The following is an 11333-nucleotide window of genomic DNA, read 5'->3' as shown; positions in this document are numbered from 1 at the left end:
AATGATAGGCGACCAAGTTTTAGTAATCCAGCTTCTCATTTGGCTCTCGTCCAGCTCCGGGAAGAACCATTTCCCAACTAAGGCGTTCTGTTGTAGACTGGCTATGCGCTCCACAAGGGAAGGGCCAGAGACAGAGACCGCCTTAGGTGGAGGAACCGTCTTGACCGGTGCTTTGTGCTTGAACCGGCGGTGCAACTGATTGTGAGAGGCAAGTAGGGGAGGGTCCCTAAGCCGAGAGGGTATGGACACAGACAGCGTGTCATGCCAACTAGGATCCCCGCTGGCAGCAAAACGGGCAGTTTCTGTTTCAATGGCTGCGGCAAAGAGAGCCCGCGTGGCCGGGGAGTCGCTGTCTTCTGCCATCGGAGTCAGGAGCGAGATCCCAAAAAGGGATCCCCCGTACCACCCAAACTTGATGAAGTACCGAAGAAAAGTCAGCAGCGGAGAATAATACCTGGATTAAAAGGTAATTGCAAGAAAAGAAGCTGGAGGGAGTACAAGACAATATTGTTGTCCAGTATTCTCGGCAAACGAGAGGACAGAAAAGTGACAGAGAAGAGTCTAGAATATTTGTTTAGGAGGCGAGAGTGACGTTGGGCTGCCGCCGATATTTGAAAACCAAGCAAGAAGAGTAGAGGTGCAGTTATGGAGATAAAGAAAAAGCCTGTATTATGCAGAGAGGGAGAATCGAGGCTAATTAAGGATCACCGGAAAAAAGTGGTTTGCATCAATTACCGGGGAGAGGGTCGGAAAAACCAGAGAGCCTCAGGGAGGATTGAAAGCGGGCCAAGGAGAGGCAATGACGCTTCGGATTCAGCTGTTGCAGTCGAAACAGCAGCAATAGTACCGAAAAATGCACCACCATTTTCCAACTCTACATCGAAAGTCCTGACATGGGCTGTCAATATAAATGGTAGCTCTGATTCTATTTAGAAGTGCTTTTAACATATTGAACCCTTATCGCAGGGAGGATATCAGAACAGACAATTAAAAACCCCGGAAGATGAAAAAGGATACTACTTGAGAGAAAAACCAGCTATAGTTTGTAGGACAAGCTAAAAATATAGCATATAAACGATAATGTGAACTAGCATATCCCTAAATTTATGAAAGAAAGAGATATAATGAGAAATACTGTAGCTGACCTGTGAGAGGAGCCGCGCAAACGCCGGAGACGGAGAGCCGAAGCCATGTTGCGGACAGAGACGCCATGAAGGGAGAAGAGTAAAAACGAGAGAGAGACGGCCCGCCAGCCCGCGGGGCTGGGGGAAAAAAATGGTTATGCCTTGTGAGGGAGTTTAAATAGAGGATGAGCAAGGGCCGAAGGGTCTAGAGGATTGCATGGGGAGTCGATAACATGCAGAGGTTTTGCATGCTAAGGTGCCACGTTCGGAGCAAAGCCGTGTACAGAAACGGCCGGCTGGGATGGCGAGAGTAACGTCCGTAGAATGGCTATTGGGCGGAGCAGCTCCAGTAGGATGAACAGTCAGTGGCCGCCTGGTCGGAAGCTATTGGGCGCAGGCAGCCATGGCTTCCGTGATTGGCAGCTCCCTCTCCGACGCGCGCCCGAAAACCACCACATTTCACTAACGAATCAGCGACAAATCTTCATACCTACGCTAGAATCTGATGACCCTGATAGCGATTTGATATAATAAAATTGTTTAAAGATCTGACGTTGCAAGAACCGCAATTGGAAGACCAAGAACCACTGCTAGAACCGTGTCCCACCTCTTTTATCTAAGAATTATAAAATTTTCGTTCATACATGGAAAAGAATTCGAAAAAAAATAACTGAACCATAAATTTTTACTTCTCAGAAAGAATAACTATTCCATTTTAAAATTTCTATTCTAATTCTATTCTAATGTTAAAATTTCTTTCAATGTATTATTATCCATATATTTTTATAATATGATATGAACTCAGATATATTTTTTGTTTTGTGTAGTAAAACTGATATATCTTAATTTTCTAAAAATTTATCACCAACAAACAATTCATAATTCACTGTATTAAATGAATTAAATGAAATATACACACAAATACAACATAATATCCATGTAAATATATCCTAATTTTCAAAAAAAAAATTATCAACAATAAACAATTCACTTCACTAAACTAAATAAATTAAATGAAATATGCACACACAAAATACAACATAGTATCCATGCAAATTATTTAATAAAATCATTGAACCAAAATATGGATGAATTTAATTTGATTTTCATTTTATTAATATACTTTGGTTATTACAATACATTTGTATATTAAAGAAACATGATTATTGGTTATTTTTTTCTTTCACATTAATTTATTTTATATATCTTTGCTTTTGTTATTATGGATGTGGGATTATTTTGGGCGCTGTATAATGGTTATTATCTTTCTATTTAAGCTTAAATTTTTATTATTAACCTAATGAGATATAGTTCTTTTTTAATAAATATTGTTGTATTGGTTTTTTAATTGAGTATCTGGTACCATCCACTTTATTTTAACCCTTGACTCAAAAAATTCAGATAAAGTTACGTGGATATCAATGTAAATGCACATAAAAATAAAAAGAATTTCAATACACTGCAACGACACCTAGGAAAGATGAATGCCAAATCATTTAAGCGGAGGGTCATGGAAGATTAGCATTTCGATCTTTTCATGGAAGCATTTCCAAAATCCCACATTGAGGAAGAAAAACAGTTGAATGTCACGTTCTGAGTTTACATATAAATAAATTTGGACCTTTGATGCTCAACATCCTGAAATATAATCACGCAAACTGAACACCTCACCACCCGATAGAGGATTGGTTGATATATCTCCACATCCACCAGGCTCGAGTCCAAAACGCATACACCCGTGAAGCATGTAGCCTAGTTGGCTTCTATGGGTTTAGTTACTATCAGGTCATGGAGTCCATTTCCATGGGACTTCACGGGTAGCCTAGTTGGCTTCTATGGGTTTAGTTACTATCAGGTCATGGAGTCCATTTCCATGGGACCCTTAATGTCTTAGAGCATGAACCTCACTTTCCCAAAACTGCGTGTGTATAAATTTTACATTTTTACATATACATCTAAGTTGGATAATGAAATAAATTAATATATTTGAATAATTAAATAAATTACACATTCTGTATTGAAATATTTTTAAAAATAAATGAATTGTATATATATTTTTTAGAATCTTTTTAGTTCATAATTTATATATATTTTTAAATATTTTATTTATGGTTGAGAGTAAAAGTGAAATATTTTCACTATATATAAGTTGTAATAGAAACAACACACTTATTGCATAATGAGCATAGGATTATTGATATTTTATTATGTTTTCAGTTAAAACTAACAAAATAATAACATATGTAATGAGTGTTTTTATTGATGATTTAACATTGTAAGTTATACATTGCCTTTCAATTGTTAACATGGTTAGTAAACTTATGAGGGCTCACTGCAATATATATAAGAAATTGGTTTTATCACTTATTAAATTATTTACTCTAAGTGCATGGAGGTTGATGTTTTATTCAAAGGGTCTTACTTCTTAACTTAGACTTAATCGCTCCACCATTACTCAATAATTCCTAAAGGGGTAAGCTCATTATAAAGATGTTTTGAATTCCAATTCGCTAGAAATTAATTATATTATGACTTCTTTTAAAACAAAACACCACCAAACCTTTTCAAAATCAAATACTTCAAATCAATGAACATATAAGCTAAAACAAAGAAATGCCCAAAAGAGAATATGACAAACAATGCATAAAACAAAACCAATCAGCCAAATGAAAAATGTTGCTGCTCACATCCTTACCAAGCCAATTGGTAAGATAAACTTTGAAATGTGTAGAAACCAACTAGGCCTCGTAGAAAATCCATTTCTACATTGGGGGAGGTTGGGGGTTGTTGGAATAATGTAGAAATAGAAAGATGAAAAAATAGAAGGGTGGAAGAAAAGCAAAAGAAAGACGGAAGGAAGAGTGTAGAAAGTAGATAAAGTTGAGTTGTCAGGTTGATAAGGTTCTTGAATTGTCAATAAAGGTTTCTAAATCTCTTCAATCTAATATATTCAATAAGAATCATATGTACCTATAAATTGAATAGTTGTAGAACATTTCCGTATCAACAAATTGCCATTTGAAATTGTGCCTCTTATGTATTCAATCTTTGATTGTCTAATAAGAAATAGATGCGAAAATGATTTAAGTCAGAAAAAAAAACAAACAAACAAACAACCCCATGAAAAATGAGTGTTTCACATTTTTATAAATAAAACCTATAAAACAAATAGCCACACTCTTTTTCTCCTTAAATCCCTACGACACAAATCCCTACGACACAATATCAGCTTCAACCATTGAAAACGGAATTCCATGCTTTTGAAAACTAACAATAAGAAGGGGGTGTCACACTCCCACCCACTCAAATCCTACAACTCATTTTCTCCACCACAAATTTTCTATGAAAAAACTATGTATATAAACAATGTACTGCTTATAGTATTCAATATACATACCAAAAGTGTTGTATTTATTTCCTGGAAGCCTCTGCAAAATCCCACGTTTAGGAAGAAAAATAGCTGAATGTCACATTCTGAGTTCACACATAAATAAATTTGAACCATTGAAGCAGGACATCGTGAAATCTAGTCACGCAAACCGAACGCCCCACCACAAAATAGTGGGTCGGTTGATATTCCTCTACGTGTAACATAAACTCCAAGTCCATATAAACAAAACAATTCCTCATACGGAGAGGCCGAAGAGCTCCTGCAAGATGGTTGCAAATATCGGGCGTCAGATGCCAACGAATTCCTTCCATGTGATGAGAACGAAGATTGCAGTCTTGTCTGTGGCTCCCTTCAGCCTCGGCAGAGCCTTTAAGAACTCCACCACTCATCGCCGTGCAAAACCGAAGTGGGGCTCCATAATCCCAAGGACAGGCGCCCGCTTCGAATCCCTGGAGCCAACCTCGCCCGAGGTAGACTGTTTGGGACACATTAACTTGAAGTCGAAATGGTGTAAGTCGTCCAAGAACAGATTCGAAAAGAAATCCGGACGAAAGACGAATAGTAACTTGCTATCCCACATCATGAAGTTCATCTTCGGCAGCCACGGAGCGGCCAGCGGTGGTGATTGTCCTACAGACGAAGGTTGTAGGACGCCCTACCCTTTGCCAGGGTAACTCAAACGTTACGCCTCGAGTTCATGTGATGCTAAATTTAGCGATATTTATCCTCGAGCACACCCATTTGTGGATCCATCGCAGTCACCATTTAATGGGAGTATTGGGGGCTCGGATTGAGGGAGCCATTTCAACATGATCGTGGACTTGTTCGGCGTCCGGGTAACTGAATTTTAATTTTGCAGGTTCGGGGTTTTTGGATCAAAGTCATTTTTAGAATTTTGTAATTGAATAATACTTATTTCGACCTGGGCCGCGAAGCAGCTGTCGCTGCGGTTTGAGGGGTAGAGTACCACTCATAGAGATTATTATGCATTCTGAATGAAATATTATTCTCTTACGGTATGATCAAGGTAGTATTCTTTTTTGACAGTTGCTCTACAGTTATTTTGTTTGATTTAAAAAACTATGTGCACACCTAGAAACTGTTTTTATAATAAATTAATTACGAATATAAATACAATAAATATAGGTGAGTTTAAGTTGATTGTAGATTTTCGGAATATTCGGAAATTCGATAGATATGGGCGCGGTCAAAAAGTTAACGAGGCTTATGTCTGTCTGATTCTCAAATATTCAAAGAATCTGCAATCTACTTAAAAATGGCTAAAATAAATATTGATGAAAAATACTACACAATCACTTATTCCAGTAAATCTCTTAACCAAACATTAAATAATCTCTTAACCAAACATTAAATCAAAAATTAAATATATGAGTTCCAACTAATTAACAATTAATCAACAATTACATTTAAAATAATAAAAAAAATCTCATTCAATGGTTACAAAACATTTAAAAATTAAATCTCCAAATATTTATTCTTAAAGAGTAAATACTTATAATCTATACTTATTTTGTTTTTCTAAAAATTAAAAACTTGTACACAGACGCAGTAAAAATTATACTATATAACAGTATTTGAATGTGGCAGAAATCCAAAAAGAAAAATTCAAATGAATACCAAAATATTTTACACAAAATTTCTTACTTTTGAAAATACCAAAATAATAAAAAGTCAGGTTAATTAAATCAAATCACCAAAACTAATATAATAATGATGTGATAATTCTTAAAATCCATTTGACTAATTTATTTGCGATTACTTAACGCTGACGTTTTTAATTATTTGCCATAGTGTTTCCAAACCATTTGACAAGGAATGGAACCATACGAACATGATAGTTTTCTGTATTCGATTTAGAATTATTATCTGTTTTCCATTCAGAAATATAAATATCCCGTACATTGTTGAGAGCAGTGGAGAGACACCTCTAATTGTTTTTTGCAATTTATTTTAATAATTAATTTCCTCCATTCTTTTAGTAAACTTTTACATTATAAATATTTATTTTTAATATATATTTTTTAATTTTATTTTATAATTAATATAATTGAGTCTAGAAGAGATAGTAATAAGGTGTTTTGTTAAAATAATTTGTGATCTAGAAGTTAGAGTAATAAGGTGTTTTGTTAAAATAATTTGTGATCTAGAAGTTAGTGATTTAAAATTGGATGGGAAACAATCACAAATTACTAATTATAATTTTTTAAATTACAAATTACATCATCTCAAAACTCATATAATCTATATATATAATTTAATTTAAAAAAATTTAAATATTTTTTTATATTAATAAATAAATAATAGTAATAATAAATTTTATATAATTAATAACTATAATTTTGGATTTAAGAGATCTGTGGTTTGTATCTTTTGAACCATTGACCGGAGAATCCACAGTATGAAAATTTTTATAATTTCATTTTTTTTCAATTAAATAAACTTAAATTTAAATAACGATTATGAAATATAAATATCATAAAATTCAAGTTTCAACTCTCTCATAAATCTTTAAAAATAAAAGTAAAAACCAATTCAATTGACAATAATCATAGTATGGAATAATTATTATTACTATATCATTTTTTTTTAAATTGCAGTAGATAACTTCTATAATTATATATATATTTTTTAATATATTAATTAGCTATTTGAATTTATAAAGATATATATTTTTATTTATAAATTTTAGGTTTATTAATTATTATTTTAATTTTTATACATTTAGTATTATGAATATATCTATTCTAAAAGAGGGTTTTTTTAATAATATTATGTTACGTAAATATTTTGACCCATTCAAATTACATAAAAATAAAAATAAAAATAAAAAATAGTTAAACTAATTATTATTATTATTATTACTATTATAATTTTGTTTGATTTTTTTTGTCAAATTAATAAATAAAATAAAAAATAATTAAATAATTAATAATTAAGTTAACTTACGTCTATATTAACTCTTGATCTATGTTAAGGATCAAATCTCTTGAGGTGCAAACCATTTTTAGAGTGAAAAGAAATTTGATCTCTGGGTAGATTCAGAGTTGAGATGGATGTAGATTGGTGGAATAAGATTTTCTGGATTTTAATTTAATTAGCCATAATTATTAAATGGCTTTGAGATGCAAACTTCTTTTAAAGAAAAACTTGGTAAATCCATAATTAAAATAGATATACATGTTAATTCTAGCATACCATTATTTAAAAAATATATATTAAAAATAATTCTAGCATACTGTTATTATTAATACATTTACCTTATAATATAATCCTTTGGACACATTATTATTAATCTCTATTAATATAATTTTATTGAAGTGGACATTTTTTCCTCTTTTTTGTATTTATATATTTGTTTTCTTGACACTATTTCCTCAAGAGTTTGAAGTCGTAATCATGGATCCACTTATGGATCCAAAGAATCTCGTGCAAAATAACTATGGTAAATTTGAGTTTCACAATTGAAAATATTGTTACATGTTTTTTTTAAACTAGTAGTCTTTAAGTGTGACTTTTTGGAAATTTTCCCATCTAATTTGTTTAGAATCGAACGGGGATTCATTGAAGTGTCCTAAGGGTTTTTGAGGGTTTTGAATCCATATATGCAGTGAAAAAACAAGTTTAAACAACACAAATCAAGATTTGGCCACAAGTTTTTTCACAACTCAAAAAAGTCACAGTTAAAGACTACTCATTTTTTAATGTATATATGTTTAACTCATATATATTAATTCCTTTAATAATAATAATAATAATAATAATAATAAAGCTATAATTTTCTTAATCTTATCAATGTAACATGCACATAATTTAAGTCATATAATTTAATTTATATAATTATATTAGTTAATAATAAATTAAATGCCCACTTAATTTATGGAACTCATAACTTTGTAAGAAAAAAAATATTATAAATTTTATATAAAAAATTAATTCATCATATTTCCTATAATAAAAATTATTGAAAAATAAGTTTTCCAAAAATATAATTAACCTGATATAATTTAATTTATATATGTACACGAGTTATTAAATTATAATTTATATACATAGATTATTTATTAAATTATATAGTTATTAAATTATAATTATATTAGGTAATAATAAATGGGGTAGCAAGCTAAGTGGGCTTGATTTTGGGGAAAACTCCACAGTTAAGTGCACTTGAGCCAAAGGCAACCTGGGATGAGTGACCTCCTGGGAAGTCCTGGTTCTCGGTTACAAGCCCCGAAAGTGATGATTGACGCTATGTGATTCATTTCACTAGATTCAATCCCACTTCTTCATCCCTGCGAGCATCACCCAATGCAATGAGTGCTAAGTGAACTATTCAAAATTCATGAGAAATTAGTTAATTATGACTTCCTCTCATGGAAATGGTGATAGATGAATGATTGAACTATTCAAAAATCATGAGAAATTAGTCACTTACAGCTACCTCTCATGGAAATGGTCATAGATGAATGACTTACTTTTTGAATCCCAAAAAATGATATTTAATATAATGCACTATGAAAACCCCCAATACTTAATAAATGCAATGTTAACTTAAAATACTAAACTTTTATAAAAAATTTATAAAAAATTTCAAATAATTATTAAAAAAAAATTAACTCCTTGTACTTTCAATAGTAAAAATTATTAGAAAAACAAAATTATTATTTGAACCTTCCAAGCAGAGCATCATGCAATCTAGTCACGCAAACTGAATACCCCACCAACCATTAGTGGGTTGCTTTATATTCCTCCACGTGTAACATACACCCTAAGTCCATATAAACAAAAGAATTAGACATACAGATAGCCCGAAGAGCTCCAACGAAATGGTTGCAAATGTCGGGCATTAAATGCCAAAGACAGAGACTTTAAGTGTTCCACTAGGCATCGCCCTACAAAATCGCATTGGGGCTCCATAATCCCCAATTCATGCGCCTGGTTCGAATCCTTGGAGCCAACTTCGCCCGAGGTAGATTTCTTGGGACTCATTAGGTTGAGGCAGTGTTCCACAGGGTTGCGTCCCCTCACCTAATTCGAGTTTCCTAGCTCCCCTGTGCTCCGCGAACTTAGGAATGAGATTCCTAGCTCTCTTGCGCTCTGGGAACTTGGGGACGAGAGGGGGTCATTTCCCCACCCTGCCAAAAAATAGGGTATAGGAGGAAAATTGAAAGGGGTTGTTTCCTCCATTTTTGGGGTTTCCTCCAATTGGGCTCCTTTCCTAGGCGAAAGGGGTTTTCAGGGGTCGTTTCCCTAGAAAAAGTTCGTAATTTTTTTTTATGAAACAAAAAAATCATAATTTTTAATATTTGTTGACTGACCGGGAAGGGCTTATGCTATGTTCATTTCACATTTCATTTTCTGTTTGCTCCTTCGTTGAACTGAACACTGTTGTCATCGCCAAGCAACCTTCTGTCTTCTCCTTTATTGAACGAAACGTTGCCGCCATCGCCAAGCAGCCTACAGACACATCACCTGATGCCAAGGCTCAAGCAGCCCGCCATTGCTATCTCAGTGAAGCAACCCGACGCCAAGAACTATTGCCTGCTGACTTGCCAACGCCGAGAAACACTGCTTGCTAACTCGTTGAGGTAGCCCACCATTGAACCACTGCATGTTGACTCACCCTATGCCAAGAACCGTTGCCTGTTGACTCGCCCGACGCCAAGTAGCTTTCTCATTTATCTTTTGATATGTTCTTATGTTATTTGACTTAATAAAATTAAAAATTTTGACTCTTGTATCAGACTTTTATAATTTTATTTCAATATTGATAGTTAGAAGTGGAACATTAGTATGGTTTAAGGTTTAAAGTTTAAAATTTTAAACATTTATAATTTGATAATTTATTTTCATTGTGCATTGTTAGTAAGTTAGTAGACTGGTATTTACACAATAGAGTTACAAACTTACATGTATGATGTATGATTATAATTTATATCAATAATGATATCAATCATCATGCTTTTCGTTTTAATTGTTTAAGTTATATGATTCATCGATTTATATTTTATATTGGTAAGGAGATTTTTCATAAGCCACTCCTACATATCCCCGCTCCCTCACCTCCTTGTCCCGAAAACTTGGTGGAACATTGAGTTGAGGCGGAAATGGATCAAGTTGTAGTGTAATAAGTACTTTAATAATGTGTTCATAACTATTTATTTCAATTCTCTTTTCTACAATTAAATTAAAATAACATTCATATTTATTACATACGGAAATAGAGAGTAAATATCATTTTTTTCATTTTAATATCTATATTAATTTTGCATTTTAATATCTATGTTAATGAGACAAAAGGGTTATACTCCTAACTTTTGGATATCATCCTATCTTTAAAAAGAAACAATTGGTAAAAATATCTATATACTATAGAGTTATAGTAGATAATGAGAAGGTGAGAAGAATTAAAACAAGATTTGTAGAATAGTAAAACACTAAAAATATAGGGACTTCTTTTGTAGAACATGATAATGAATATCTAAAAGTTATGTTTAGTGCTAGGAGCCCACCATTGTTGCATTGAGTTTAAGATATTGTTGCATTGAGTTGAAGGTATTGAAATTAATAATACTTAAAAATATGACATAACATTAAAAAAAAAAAGTAAATATGAAGAAAAGGAAATTACTCAAAAAAACGTTTAAATGGAAAAAAACTTGAAATTCAAGTAATAATAATTCTCTAAATCTTTATTTTCAAATATTTCATTTCATGTTAAAGCTAAATGTACTAACTTATGTTGCTTAATTTAACATTTAAAAACTAGATAAATAGTTGAAACAATACAAAATTTATTT

This window comes from Pinus tabuliformis, chromosome 6 (genome assembly GCF_031772625.1).
Source record: "Pinus tabuliformis cultivar Carrire ecotype Pingquan chromosome 6, CPIR1, whole genome shotgun sequence".
NCBI classification, from domain to species: Eukaryota; Viridiplantae; Streptophyta; class Pinopsida; order Pinales; family Pinaceae; genus Pinus; species Pinus tabuliformis.
Note: the sequence above shows the minus strand (reverse complement) of the source record.